Below are 16089 nucleotides of genomic sequence, written 5' to 3'. Positions count from 1 at the left end.
ATTCTGCCAGGTTTAATTTTTGTCTGAGTCAAAAAACAAAGCAAAATGGCACAATCTGTTGCAATCCATCCATGGGCTGTATGTGTGAGCTATGCACATTGGAGCTATATGAGGGGACAGGTCTGGCATTGTACACTAATTGGGCTGTGGGATGCAAGTGCACCTCTCCTCTCACTGGGCCTGTGATCTCACATAGCACCTGAGATGGGTGTGAATTGCCAAGATGTCAGTCAATCTGCTGACCACAAGACATCATAAAGCAAGACTCCACCTTTTGAAATCTCTCCCCGGCCTTATTTCGTGAAGAACATTCCATTCAAGCTCCTTTGTGTGCCCCCCCCCTATAAAATAAAGAGATTCCGGGTGCAAGTGCTCTTTCTGGCACTGTCCAGCGTGGAGCTGACCCTTAAGGTGGCAAAGCTGTCTCACCCTCGACCTGAGAAACTCATGCTCGTGTGTTGCGTGGTTTCTTGGCTGTTTCTCAGTTTATTGCTGCAATCAGCGCCTTTGAACCCAGGTCATCTCGCCAGCCCAGCCAGCTGGCAGAAACAATCTTTGAAACAGAACAAATAGAAATGCGTATTTCGCATATTCCAAATACATATGTGAAATATGTTCCAATACATATGGGTTGACCTAGTAATCTCCGTAATCACCTCGTTACCCCCACAGACAGCATTATCTCAAAAACATATTAGTGTGTGTGGCCACAGATTAACTCCAACTGCCTCCCAAATACTTCACAGTTGCTACATGTCCCCTCTAGCTGGGGACTCACAACCCAATGGCTTCTGAGGTTGGGCAGGTGGCAGAAGGCATCAGGATGTGTGTGCGTGTGTGTGAGGTTTGTGACTGTGTGTGTATACAGTTGTGTATGAAGTTGTGTGATTGTTTTCTGTGCATCTGTGTATACATGTATGAGGTTGTGTGACTGTGTGTGTCTATACAGTTGTGTATGAGGTTGTGTGATTGTACTCTATGCAGCTGTATATATGTGTGTGCAATTGTGTGACTGTGTGTGTATACAGTTGTGTATGAACTTGTGTGATTGTCCTCTGTGCATCTGTGTGTACGTGTATGAGGTTGTGTGTGTGTGTATACAGTTGTGTATGAGGTATGATTGTCCTCCACGAAGCTGTGTGTATGTGAAAGGTTGTTTGACTGGTATGTGTATACAGTTGTGTATGAGGTTGAGTGAGTGTCCTCCATGCAGCTGTGTGTATGTGTATACAGTTGTGTATGAGGTTGAGTGAGTGTCCTCCATGCAGCAGTGGGTATGTGTATACAGTTGTGTATGAGGTTGAGTGAATGTCCTCCATGCAGCTGTATGTATGTGTATACAGTTGTGTATGAGGTTGAGTGAGTGTCCTCCATGCAGCTGTGGGTACGTGTATTCAGTTGTGTATGAGGTTGAGTGAGTGTCCTCCATGAAGCTGTGTGTATGTGTATACAGTTGTGTATGAGGTTGAGTGAGTGTCCCCCATGCAGCTGTGGGTACGTGTATTCAGTTGTGTATGAGGTTGAGTGGGTGTCCTCCATGCAGCTGTGGGTACGTGTATTCAGTTGTGTATGAGGTTGAGTGAGTGTCCTCCATGCAGCTGTATGTATGTGTATACAGTTGTGTATGAGGTTGAGTGAGTGTCCTCTGTTGAGAGCCACAGCTGAAGGGGCCCCAGCAAACTTCCAGCTGCCAGCAAACTTCCAGCTGCCGGCTGATGATTGGCTCACAGCGGCCCCAGCAACTTCTAGCTGCCAACTGATTGGCTCCTCTGCCGTGATGCTCATTGGGCTGTTTTCCCACCCTTTCAGACCATGGAGCTGCTCATTGGGGGACTTTTTTTTGGCTCTGCCCACGCGACCCAGCCAATCGGCCTCAGGAGGAGTGGGGGAGGTGAAGAGGCTTGTGGGAAGCTGGTGGTGGCAATTGGGCTCTGAAGGTTTTTCCTGAGGAACGGTTTTGTTTGGCGTGTGTGGTTCTAAAAATAAAGTTCGTTTCTTTTGACAAGTGGCTCCTGAATTGTGCCCAGCCAGACTGCGGCATTTGGTGGGCCGCACGGGGGAACGACTGAGGGTAAGTGATAAGGTAAACCACTCGCCCCTGAGGGCAGGGGGAGAGGATGGGTAGCCATTTTAAGATTCTTCTTTTGTTTTGCTTCACTTTGTTTTAAGTTGCCTGTCCCTGGAGATGTGTAAGATGGAAGAAAAACCGCTCACATCTGAGGAACAGATAGGGAGAAAGGACAGATGGACATTTCAGGAGGCTATTATAATGATTTTGTGTTGTTCCAATTTTGTTTCACTCTGTTTCAGTTTTGTTAGGCGTTATCTCGTTGGGTTGTATTATAGTAGAAATATGGGATCAGAAATTAGTAAAAAACAAACTGAAAGAGTGTTAAGTAAATTGTTAGAGGAAGGAGGCATCTCAGTAAAATCAAGAACAATCAGGGCATACGTTGATACAATACAAAAATGTAGCCCATGGCTTTTTAAGGAGGAGTTGTTAAATATATCACAATGGAACCATCATGGTGAAGATTTAAAAAGAATAGAAAAGAAAAGCCCAGGGACTCTGCCAGTTGGCACATTGCCATTGTGGACGTTCATATCTTGTTTGCTTAGTCCAAAGCCTTCAGTTCAGACAATGGTAGAGGAAGAAGAAGACATAATGATTCAAGTAAAAGAGAAGGTCTCTCAAGTTAGTCAGACAGAGGAAAAGATTCAAGTAAAAGAGAAGGCCTCTCAAGCTAGTCAGACAGAGAAAGAAAGTGTAAAACAGAAAAAGCCATCAGGGGGAAAGTTACAACAGGAGACTGCTACTAACACCTTTCTATCACCAGAGGGTGTAAGTGTCCAACCAACAGCACCACCTCTACAGGAGACTGCTACTAACACCTTTCTATCACCAGAGGACGTAAGTGTCCAACTAACAAGGCCACCTCCATATGCTGGGAGGTCCCCAACCCCCGCAGTTGATAGTTGGGATCCTGAGACAAGATCTCAAATATTAACATGCCCTGTATTTGAGGCAGGAGGGCAGCGATTTTACCAAGTTTTAAATTTCAAAACAGTGAAGCAGCTAAAAGAGGCTGTAACAACCTATGGTCCTCAAGCACCCTTCACTGTAAGCATGGTCGAATCCATTAACAACTTGAACATGACGCCAGCAGATTGGGCTAATATGTGTAAAGCTGTGCTAAATGGAGGACAATACCTGTTATGGAAGGTTGCCAATGAGGAATTTTGCAAGGAGACGGCTAGGCGAAATGCAGCAGCTGGTTATCCTCAGAGAAATCTAGATATGTTGTTAGGAAAGGGACCTTATGAGGATCAGCAGCAACAAATTGCATATGATCCTGGTGTATATGCACAAATTGCTGTAGATGCAATTAAGGCATGGAAGACTTTACAAGGACATGGAGGTTTACAAGGTCAATTATCTAAGGTAATACAAGGAGCTAATGAACCTTATGCTGAATTTGTAGATAGGCTTATTCAAACAGCTACCAGAGTTTTTGGGAATACAGAACAAGCAATGCCATTACTAAAACACCTGGCTTATGAGCAAGCGAATCGTTGGTGCAGAGATATCATTAGACCATGGAAACATGAAGATTTAAACACATATATTAAATTATGTAGAGACATTAATGAACAAGAGCAAGTCGTGGCAGCTGCAGTAAAACAGGCTTTAGATGCCAGAGACATTAATGAACAAGGGCAAATTGTGGCAGCTGCAGTAAAACAGGCTTTAGATGCCAGGCCAAGAACATGCTACAATTGTGAACAAACAGGACATTTTAAAAGGAATTGCCCCATTGGAGGAGGGTTTAACAAAACTAGGTATCAAAGGAGTAGAATACCAGGTATTTGCCCACGATGCCGTAGAGGGAGACATTGGGCTAATGAATGCCGTTCTCAAACCACCATAGAGGGTACTCCATTATCAAAAAACGAACAAGGACCAGGTGTTTATCCACGATATCGTGGAGAAAGGCATCGGGCTCCATTGCCAAAAAATGGACAGGGGGGCCCAATGCTCCGGGGCCCAAAACCACAAATATACGGAGCACTGGAGGAACCCAGCAACCCCATCAGGGTAGTGCCCAGGACACATTGTCCATCAGATCCCTCATCAGACAAACCAGAGGGAGCGCAGGGTTGGACATCTGCGCCTCCGCCAGAGCAGTACTAACTCCAGAGATGGGAGTTCAAATCATTCCCACAGGGGTGAAAGGACCTCTTCCCAAAGGAACAGTAGGCTTATTATTGGGACGCAGCTCTTCTACTCTAAAAGGACTTATGATAAGTCCTGGGGTAATTGATCCCGATTATGAAGGTGAAATAAAAATTATAGCCAGTTCTCCAAAGGGTATATCAGTAATTTCACCAGGAGATAGAATAGCACAGTTACTAATAATACCCAGCCTACATGATAAATTTTCCAGTCGTACTGTAGAAAGAGGTTCCAAGGGATTAGGCTCCACAGGTGTAGATTGGGCTATGCTTTCTTTAAATTTAGATTCTCGCCCCATGCTAAAACTAAATATTCAAGGACATGAATTTAATGGGCTACTGGATACAGGTGCAGACCTTAGCATCATCTCTCGTCAAGAATGGCCAAAACATTGGCCATTACAACAAGCCACTCAAACGCTTCGAGGCCTAGGAGTGGCGACTAATCCCCATAGAAGTGCAATGGTATTAGATTGGAAGGATCCTGAAGGATGTGAAGGAACTATACAGCCATATGTATTGGATCATCTTCCCGTAAATTTATGGGGACGAGATGTCCTAGATCAATTAGGTTTGACATTAACAAATAACATCAACCAAAATGCACCCACTATTATGACTAGACAAGGTTTTAGGAAAGGAAAAAGATTAGAAAAACAAGAACAAGGTATAGCAGCACCAATACAAATAGATCAAGGAACAGACAGACATGGGTTGGATTTTCAGAAAGGGCCACTGAGACAATAAAAATTACTTGGAAATCAGAAAGACCAGTATGGGTTCCTCAGTGGCCCCTGACTAAAGAAAAGATACAAGCAGCCCATGACCTGGTCAAACAACAATTAGCAGAAGGACATATACAACCTTCTGTATCTCCCCATAATACTCCCATTTTTGTCATCAAAAAGAAATCTGGTAAATGGAGATTATTGCAAGATTTAAGAGCCATTAATAATGAGATGGTTATTATGGGACCTGCTCAATCAGGGATTCCTCAATTGTCTGCTTTGCCAAAAACCTGGTATGTTTTAGTTATAGATATTAAAGATTGTTTTTTTTCAATTCCAATTCATCCTGAGGATAGTCCACGTTTTGCATTTACTATCCCTGCACTGAATCATGAAGGTCCTGATCAGAGATATGAATGGAAAGTACTCCCTCAAGGGATGGCTAACAGCCCAACTATGTGTCAAATTTATGTTAACAAAGTAATCCAGCCACTTAGAAATCAAAATCCTGAACTACAAATATTTCACTATATGGATGATGTATTATTAGCACACAAAGATAAAAACACATTGCTAGAATGTTATGCCACACTTACAAACTTATTAAAAAATTATAATCTAGAGATAGCAATAGATAAAGTACAATTAAATTTTCCAATTAATTATTTAGGAGTTCTATTATCCTCAACCATGGTCCGTCCACCAAAAATTCAAATACGAGTAGATCAACTCAAATCACTTAATGACTTTCAAAAGTTATTAGGAGACATAAATTGGATAAGGCCTTATTTAGGTATACCAACAGGAGAGTTGGGACCTTTATTTGATATCCTAAAAGGTCCATCAGATCCAAATTCACCCCGAATGTTAACGCCTGAAGCAAGAAAGGCATTAAAAATCATTGAAACATATATGGAAAATATGCATTTGGATAGAATTGATATAAGTTTGCCTTTATTATTTATTGTACTACCAACAAAAAATATTCCTACAGGAGTATTTTGGCAAGAAGGTCCATTATTATGGATACATTTATCTTATTCTCCTAACACTATTCTTACTAGGTATCCTGAGGCTGTAGGACAATTAATACTCAAAGGAATAAAAGCAGCAAAGGGAGTGTTTGGAATTTCTCCCAATAAAATTATTACTCCATATACTATGAATCAAATTGATGAGTTAGCTAATGAGTTAAATACTTGGGCAATAATCATGTGCAAATCTAATGTTTCATTTGATAACCACTTACCATCTAATCCTTTATTGTCTTTTTGGTCATTGCATCCTGTAATTTTTCCAAAAATGACAAGAAAAACACCTATCATGAATGCTCCAAATATATTCACTGATGGGTCAAATAATGGTACAGCAGCAGTAGTTACCCCTGATCAAACTTTTACATTTTTAGTACCCAAACAATCAGCTCAAAAGGTAGAGCTTAATGCAGTTTTACAAGCTTTTGTGATGTTTAAAGATTCTGTATTTAATTTATTTTCTGATAGTCAGTATGTAGTTAATGCTATAGTATCTCTTGAAGATGCTGGTAGGATTTCCCCTTCTTCTACTGTTTTCTCTTTGCTTTCCACTATACAAAGTCTAATCTGGGACAGAAAAGATCCATTCTTTATAGGACATATCAGGGCACATACAGGATTGCCTGGAGCCCTTAGTTTGGGCAATGATTTAGCAGATAAAACTACACATGACATACATATTTTCTCTACACTAGAAGAAGCTATAAATTTTCATAAAAAGTTCCATGTCAATGCTAATACTTTACAAAAGCGTTTTAAAATAACTAAGGAACAAGCTAGACAAATAATAAAACAATGTCAAAATTGTGTGACCTTTTTACCACAAGTTAATCTTGGAGTCAATCCTAGAGGATTGATACCTAACCATATTTGGCAGATGGACGTCACACACTTGCCAGAATTTGGAAAATTAAAATATTTGCATGTTACAGTTGATACTTCTTCTGGATTTTTGATGGGCTCCCTTCATGCCGGAGAAAAAACTAAAGATGTTATAGCTCATTGCTTACAAAATTTTGCCACTGTGGGTGTTCCAAAACAGTTAAAAACAGATAATGCCCCTGGTTATACTTCTACCTCTTTTAAACAATTTTGCTCAACATTTGGCATTACTCATATAACAGGAATCCCATACAATCCACAGGGACAAGGCATAGTTGAAAGAGCTCATCAAACTATTAAAATGTACTTATTAAAGCAAAAAGAAGGAATTGGGAAGGGGTATATATTCCCCAAAGATAAACTTAAAATAACCCTTTTTACTCTAAACTTTTTAAATTTGGATTCATCAGGACTTAGTGCTGCGGAAAGGCATATGTGTCCAAAAAATGTACATAAGCCCAAGGTACTTTGGAAGGATATTCTAACAGGACAATGGAAAGGTCCTGACCCAGTAATTGTCTGGAGTCGGGGGTCTGTTTGTGTGTTTCCACAGGGAGAACAGCAGCCGATTTGGATTCCAGAGAGATTAACCAAGGTCCTGACCCAGTGATTGTCTGGAGTCGGGGGTCTGTTTATGTGTTTCCACAGGGAGAACAGCAGCCGATTTGGATTCCAGAAAGATTAACTAAAGCGATTTCTACAGACCAAAAAGAAGATGATTTGGCTCAAATCCATAACAACTGATATCCAAAACTCCAGTTTGGCTATTCTTACATCTGCAACAGAACCAGGATGCTTTTTTCAATATCTATTTTATTATTGCCCTTTGCCATATCATGAAGTTCTATTTTGTTTTTTGAGCTCATACAGACCTAGGTTAATGTTTTGCTGATCAGTTCTATTTTTTGACTATAGAGTTTTTAAACATTGCAATGGAGATTTCACCTGTAAAAAGTTATAAGGCCTTTACTATAATGTTATGTGTTGTATGTATTATATTATGTGTGCACACTTGTGTTTTGTGTTATATGTTTGAATGTATGTATGTCCATATATCATATATGATGAGCGCTCATGATAAAATGGATCCAAATATTTTTTTTTCACGTGATTTATATGGTTTAATTTAAATTGGGTAAACAACTGTTGAGGATTGTTTTAATATGTAAACAAAAAAGAAGGTTAACAGATCTGTTTGTTTACTTTCACCTTTCCTTTTCATTATATTTAATAATTCTCTTAAAGATAATGTAAATTGTTAAGAAAATTGTTTTCTTTTAGTGCCTTCTGTAATGTTACATAATTTTTTCTTTAGCCATTATTGCCAGAATTCCTATCTTCATCCCAGTGCTGGTGAAGTCAAAGATAAAACCAATCTACAGCTTCTGCAATAGCTATCACTGAACTGCTTGCAAAACTTTCCTGGACTATGAATCACTTGTATGCATTGTGAACTCACTTGTATGCATTGTGAACTATCTGTTGGTGCAGCGACTTGTGGTAGTGTTGGGGTATTTTTGCCGATGATGTCATCGGTGGTACAATTTTTCCAAAAGGAACCGTCAATTGGCTTGGTGTATCTTCCTCCCTTCTGCTTGTCATGGTCGTTCAGCTAAAATTTGGGGATCAACAGAGGTGAGGCAAAGAACCTCACCCCTCCACTGATACAAAGACCTATCCACAGGTGTGGCTGTATACTGGACCAGTAGTCAGTGACGGGTAAGATCCAATTGCAGTGGTACCAACCTAAGACAGGAGGCTGACGCCTTGAGGTCAGCTCATCTGATTACAGGTAAGGACCATATGTACTATTGGACAACCTAAGGCAGGCATGGTCCCTCAGCCACATGCTTGTTGTTTAAACAGAGAGGGGGAGATGTTGAGAGCCACAGCCGAAGGGGCCCCAGCAAACTTCCAGCTGCCAGCTGATGATTGGCTCACAGCGGCCCCAGCAACTTCTAGCTGCCAACTGATTGGCTCCTCTGCCGTGATGCTCATTGGGCTGTTTCCCCGCCCTTTCAGACCATGGAGCTGCTCATTGGGGGACGTTTTTTGGCTCCGCCCATGCTACCCAGCCAATGGGCCTCAAGAGCAGGAGGAGTGGGGGAGGTTGAGAGGCTTGTGGGAAGCCGGTGGTGGCAGTTGGGCTCTGAGGGTTTTTCCTGAGGAGCTGTTTTGTTTGGCATGTGTGGTTCTAAAAATAAAGTTTGTTTCTTTTGACAAGTGGCTCCTGAATTGTGCCCCAGCCAGACTGCGGCAGTCCTCCATGCAGCTGTGGGTATGTGTATACAGTTGTGTATGGGGTTGAATGGGTGTCCTCCATGCAGCTGTGGGTATGTATACAGTTGTGTATGAGGTTGAGTGAGTATCCTCCATGCAGCTCTGCATGTATACAGTTGTGTATGAGGTTGAGTGAGTGTCCTCCATGCACAATGTACCGTCCACGTGCTTGAGATGAACAAGCAGGATGATGTCCACTCCAAGGCATCTGCTCCTTCTTTCAAAGTTCCTGTTCACAAACTTCCGAATCCCTCGCTGGTCAAAGGAAGCACAAAGCCAGCAGCCCTGATGGCCAGACTGGGAACCGCCTGCAGCACAGGCCAGACAGTCTTTATTTCTAATAGGAGTCGTTTTGCAGGTCTATCTTGGAATCCTGGCTTGCCCTAGTGTTTGGAAGTCACACTTGGACTGAGATCCAGCTACTTCAGTGTTACATCATATACTCCATCTATTTTTTTTTTAATGTGGATATTAGCCTGACCGTTCAGTTATTTTGAGGATAAGATGGGAAAAAAGGTGTGAAAATATCTAGTTCAGAGCTTCAAAACATTTCAATACATTTTTGTTAGTGTACAGTCTTTACAGAAATATTCAGTACGAAATAATACCACCTTCACTCCAGTAACTGAGGAATAATTAACCAAGTCATTCCTCTGCCTCTCTCACTCCGACTTGGGAACCTAGCCCCAAATGAGAAGTGCAGAGCAGAAAGGAGCCACCGGGGGCAGGCGGGGAAGCAGGGAGGGTGGGGGATGGCAGCAGGACACAGCTGGAGGAGGGGATCATATAGCACAACCCTGCAGCTACAGTCTAACATTAAGTACGCATCGAAAAATAACCAGGGAGAAGCATCTGCAGGCTCCGACAGGCAGCTATGACGGTATATGAAGAGTGGAAGTGTGATCCCCTGATTTGAGGATGGCCTGTGTCGTGTTATCAGTGCATCCTGCGGATGAGTACGGCATCATGTGATAGTAATGTCATTATAGCTATGACAGTTAATATCAGTTGGAGGATTCCTTCCTAGAACACCAAACTATTCTCTACTTTAACACACTTGCTATAAATTTGTTTTGCTTTGATATTTGCCTTCTGTTTGCTGCTTTTATTAGTATATGGTAAACTTGGTTGAAAGCAGTAAAGCTGTTGCCAGAGGTTGCTACAGATGAGAAGAGGGGATTTCCAATGGGACTGATCAAGACCCAGAGTAAGAAGTGCATTCTGCATGTGATCCAGTCTACAGACAAACACATGAAAACAATGACACGTGTCCCACTGTCCAGAGCACTGTTGTGAGATACACTCTGGCATTCATGCTGATTCTATCCTTTTCTACACTAGCTAAAAAATACTGCTTGTCCTTCTGACCCCTACTGAATCGATTTCAGGACCATTCATGCTTCTATAAAACAGATTTAGAAGGTAACTTTGGCCTCACATCTAGAGAAAACCCCTTATTACTTATGAAAATAAGATCCAGGGCTGTTTAGACACTGTTCCTACCCCAGCTATAATGTAAAGAATTAATGTTTAAAGGTAATCCTGATGAGATCCTATGCATTTAGAAAATATGTTGATATTGGAAAAAATATGGAAAAATATTGGAAAAAATATTTAAAAATATGTTGATATTGCTATTTCTGTTATTTAAAAATCTTCCTGAATTTTTGTTTTTACTTTTGCAGTACTGGGAATTGAATACAGAGACGCTCTACCACTGAGCTACATCCCCAGCCCTTTTTTTGAATTTGGGGACAGGACTTCCCTAAGTTGCTGAACTTGTTCTCCTCCTGCCTCAGCAGTGACCAGGCCTGGGCTGGACCTCTGCCCTCTCACCTGTGGGGCCAGGCCCCGGGCTCAGCCTCTGCCATCCTCACCCCTGGAACCCAGCATCCAGGACCCAGGGTCAGTTTCTGCCTTCTCACCCTGTGTGGCCAGGCCTGGGCTGGGCCTCCACCCTCTCCCCTGGGCGGCCAGGACCCAGGCTCAGCCTCTGTTCTCACTCCCTGGGAGACCAGGACCTTGCCATGCTCCCTGGTTCTGGGATCCTAAGACCCACTCCTGTCCTGAGATGCCCCATCACTGGCCTGGACCCAGCCTGCTACCCCCAAGCCTCCCACGGTCAGGCACCACCTCATGGAGGCCCAGTCCTGGAGGTGGTGTGAGTGTGTAGTGACACACACCGTCCTTAACACCAGTGTTCTCTGTTCCCCTTCACATCCACCAAGTACATCTCCCCTGCCCCACTGTAGATGGACCCTGCCTCCTCAGAGGTTATGGATGCTGGGATGGGGTGGACAATCAGGAGAAGAGAGACCAAGAAGAACTAGGAAGCTCCCTAAGGGTGAGGTGGGGAGACACGGAGGTGAAGTGGAGAAGGGTGGGACGGGGTGACTGACTTGCAGTGGCACAGGGAGCGTGAGAGAGAATGAGCTGGGAGAGAGGCAGAGGGGCAGTGGGGGTCGGGGGTCAGAGGAGAGAGAGGAGGCACAGCAGAGAAGGGTCCTTGAGCAGAAAGATGGGTTTGCCGCTGTGATGCCTGATGCAGGTCAGTTGGGCTGGGCTGAGGGTGCTCAGATGCAGTGAAACAGGGTTTCTGGGTGTGTCTGGGATGAGCAAGGGAATGAGGCCAGTGCAGGGGGTTGCCTTCACCAGTGAGGGTGGCCATCCTCCAACATGGGGTGTCTGAAATGAACAAAAGAGGTGTAAGAAGGGTGGGCTTGTTCTGTGCTTGGAAGGGGCATTCATCTTCTCCTCTCCCCAAACATTGGAGCTTCTAGTTCTTGGGCTTTTGAAAATGGACTGCAATTAAGACCACTGACTCCTCTGTTCACAGGCCTTCAGGGTCCAGGTAGAAGGACCACTGGCTCTCCTGGGTTTCCTGTTACAGAGGGTAGATCATGGACCTTCTTAGTCTCCCGGATCATGTGAGTTACTCCCTCATAATAAATGTCTGGGTTTTTTGTCTCCATATCCTTTTGGTTCTGCTGAAAAATCCCAATAGAGACACTTTTTAAAATTTCAAGTTACTTTCCATTTTAAATTTATTTTTTTCGGATTGAGATTGATATCCCCATGGTTTTACAGTTTTAAAACATTAAATATTCTTTGGGGGTAGGACACTTGGCTAGCATGCATGAGGCCCTGGGTTCAATCCCCAGCATCAAAAAAGCAAGCAAAAATTCTTTGATGCTTAGTAATTGTGTATGATTTCAGTGTGCCCTTGGTAAAGCTAGTAATGCTTCTTATATTAACAGTCAAAACCTAGTTTAACCAGTTACTCTAATGCTCAATGATTTTCTTTTCCCTGTGATCTGTTAAGTTGGTGGGCTATGAACTAGTCTCCAGGTGAAAGTATGTTCTCTTCAAATTTCCCAATCCTCCTCCTGCAGATGTTGAAGGATGAACTGGATTAGTGTGGAACCTTATTCCAGCACAGATGTATGTTCGTGAAGCATAGAGTAACTTCCATAGGAAACCCTCTTTCATGCTGTGCAGTACCAACGACCAGGTCTTCTCACTTTATAAAATATGTGAAAGTATGGAAAACATATTTATAAATGTATAAAAATATATTTTAAAATATTTGATTATTGCGGTACTGGGAACTGAACCCAGGGCCTTGTGCATGCTACCACTGAACTACATCCCCAGTCCATTTTTACATTTTGTTTTCAGAAAAGGTCTCACTAAAGTTCTCAGGCTGGCCTTCAACTTGGGATTCTTCTACCTCGGCTTCCCAAGTAGCTGAAATTATGTATAGGTGTGCACCCCTGTGACTGGCTCGGTTTTGTATTTTTTGATAGTTTAATCTGATTTTATTGAAAAGAGAAATCAAATGATTGAGATCAATGTGATTCAAGTCATGAAAAAAGTCTCTCTTGCTTAGGAAAATGAAATATGATTGGGACCTTTAAGCCAGTGCTGATTACTCTTTGCAGGCATCTCCTACTCACCTAGAGAGTCACTAGACAGCTGGGTAGGGAAGACTCAAAACTTTTTCCAAGTTTTTTTTTTTTTTTTTTAATTTGGAATTCAAAATAAGGTTTGTTTTTTTTCCTCCAATGTTTTCATGGTGAAAAGTTCCATCCCAACATTTTAAGTGCACAGCTGAGTGTTGTAAAATACATTCATAATATTGTGCAGCCATCACTACCTTCCTACATTATTGTGCAGCATGATTTGATAACGAGATGGCCTTTCCCAGGGTTTATTCCTGGCATCTTTGTAAAGGTCACTTGGCTTTAGTTCTGGGCTCTCGTGGTTCTCTTGGCCGGCAGGTCTGTTTTCATGCCCCACCATACTGTTTTGATATCTGTTGTTCACTTTGTAAGAGACAGACAGCTCTCTGTATCTTTGGGTTCTCCACCTGGGGATCCAACCGGTCATTGAAAAATGGCATCTTTATGGAATCTCTACAGACATTTTCTTGTCCTTATTCCCTCAACAACGCAGTAGAACACTTATTCCAGTGGCATTTACATTGTTAGGTAAGAAGAAATCTGGATGATCCAAAGGCTATGGGAGGGTGTGCGTCAGCTCTGTGCAAACACGGGGCCACTTAACGCCAGGTCCCCGAGCGTCCATGGCTTGTGGTGTTCGTGGGAGGTCCTGCGACCATCCCCATGGATGCCAAGGGATGACTGTAATGGAAATCAGGAGGTGTAGTGCCTCCGACGTTGTTCTCCCTTCTCAAGATTGTTTTGCCTATTTGTGGTCTTTTGTGGACCCCTGAGGGTTTTTGGATTGTTTTTCTGTTTCTGTGAAAAATGCTATTGGAGTTTTGATAGGAAATGCTTTCACTATCTGGATTAGCTGGGGCAACACGGACATTGTGGTAAAATCAATTCTTCCAATCCATGAGTGTGAGATGTTTTTCTTCTTCAGTTGATTTCACCAGTGCCTCAGAGTTTCAGTGCCCAGAGGTTTCCCTTCCTTGGTTAGATTGTTTTTCCTATGGCTTTCTTAGCTCCCGGGGAGGGTCCTGCACTGGCAGGAGTGGCCCCAGACGTGGACTGCGAGGGCCAGATCTGCGTCACAGTGCTGCTTCAGCCGAGACCCAGGTCTGCAGCCTGCCCAGGGCATAGGCAGCCTGCGTCCTGCTGGTTTCCTGGGCAGGCACGGCTGCCTCTGGACCACAGCTGAGCAGGTCTGGAGCTGGGACCCGGGGCTCCTTGGGGATCTGCAGTCTCACCAAGGTTGGCTGGCTTGCCTCTGCGGGCATGGATACCTGTGTCTCCCTGTTGGTCCCTGGGAGGAAGACAACTTGTGCTTACGCTGTAACTGGGAGGGATTGGGACCAATTGTGGGGGTGGAGCTGTTTCAGGTCCTGCTGTGGGAGAGGGGTCTGCAGGCTGCTTCTGGGGGCACAGACAGGCATGCCTTCCAATGGGTTCCTGTTGGGGGGACTGCTCTCAGACTGCAGGGGGCAGCACTGGGGCCAAGTTACAGAGCTCTTCAGCATATGCCCTTGCAACTGAGCCTGGCAGCCACTCGGCACGTAAGTGGGCATGACTCTGGGACCCTCGGCAGTAGTGCTGATGGTAGCACCAAGGCCTGGGGGTGGGGGTGCGGCGGCCAGGTGCACAGGGGCTCAGGCCAGTTCCAGGTCTGTAGGTAGCAGCAGAGTTGACAGGCCGGCCACCTGGGTGTGGGCCTGCCCTCATCAACAGCACTCCTCACCGTGCATCCTGCAGCCTGTGATCTGGGCCCCTGAGTTCCCACAAGGGCACTTCTCTAGGTGGATGGCTGCCAATCCTAGTTGCTCTGCAGGGACGTGCGGAGGTCCCTGGTAGTGAGCCACCTTCTTCTTTTCTGGCACTGGGGATTTGACTCAGGTGTGCTCTACCACTGAGCTGCATCCCCAGCCCTTTTTAGTTTCTGTTTCGATACAGGGTCTATCTCAGTCACCTGGGCTGGCCTCGAACTGGGGATCCTCCTGCCTCAGCATCCTGAGTAGCTGGGATTAGGGGCGTGCACCACTGTGCCTGCCTTGATGTCACCCTTCTACATGTTTTATTAGTGGAACAAACTATACTGAGCTTATACTAATGTATAAATGGCTAAACTAAGTGGGCTAAAGTCATATTTGTTTTTATATTTGCACATGTGTTTCTCTAATGGAGATGGAGTCAAAGTCTTCTGTACACTTTATTTTTTGATCTATTACTGGTTATTGGATAATGTGGACAAAATTTTTCTTTCAATCCACGTATACATCACAAAGAAACCATACTGGTATTAAGTTTGAAAGTGCTCACCTTAAAAGGGCCTGCAGGTTAAAGACTGTATGGGTCGGCTGGAGTTGCCGTCAACAGACCCCCCAGACTGGGCTGCTCCCACAGCAGCAAGCTATCTTCTCACAGTCCCGCAGGCTGAAGTCCAGGATGAAGGTGTGGCAAGCTTACTTTCTTCAAGGCGTGTCTCCTGGGTTTACAGACGACCACCTTCTTTCTCTGGCTCCCTAGCCTTTCTCACTGGTGCCCCTGGTGTGTCCTTATGTCCAGATTTCCTCATTTTGTAAGAGCAGCAGTCAGATTGGGTAAAACCCTCCCTAAAACCCTCATTCTATCTGAACCATCTCCTTGGAAGCCCTATGTCCACACAGTCGCAGTTTGAAGTACTGGGCTGGGTCTTCAGCACTTAAGGTTTTGAGGCACATAGTTTGTGTCCAGCAAACACGTCACTAGTGTGGATATCTTGGCCTTTATCTTACTGCTTGATGTTCCCTAGTTTCCTGTTCTGTGATCTGGTGTCTGACACTAATTCAGGAAAGTTCTCAGTCGTCCGTGGTGTGGAGATTCAACCCAAGGTGCTCTATCACTGAGTCGCATCCGGCCCTTTTTTTTTTTTTTTAAAGAGAGAGAGAGGGGGAGAGAGAGAGAGAGAGAGAGAGAGAGAGGGAGGGAGGGAGAATTTTTTAATATTTATTT

This window comes from Marmota marmota, unplaced genomic scaffold (assembly GCF_001458135.2).
Source record: "Marmota marmota marmota unplaced genomic scaffold, marMar, whole genome shotgun sequence".
Lineage (NCBI taxonomy): Eukaryota > Metazoa > Chordata > Mammalia > Rodentia > Sciuridae > Marmota > Marmota marmota.
The sequence above is the reverse complement of the archived record's forward strand: the minus strand, read 5'-3'. Positions refer to the sequence as shown.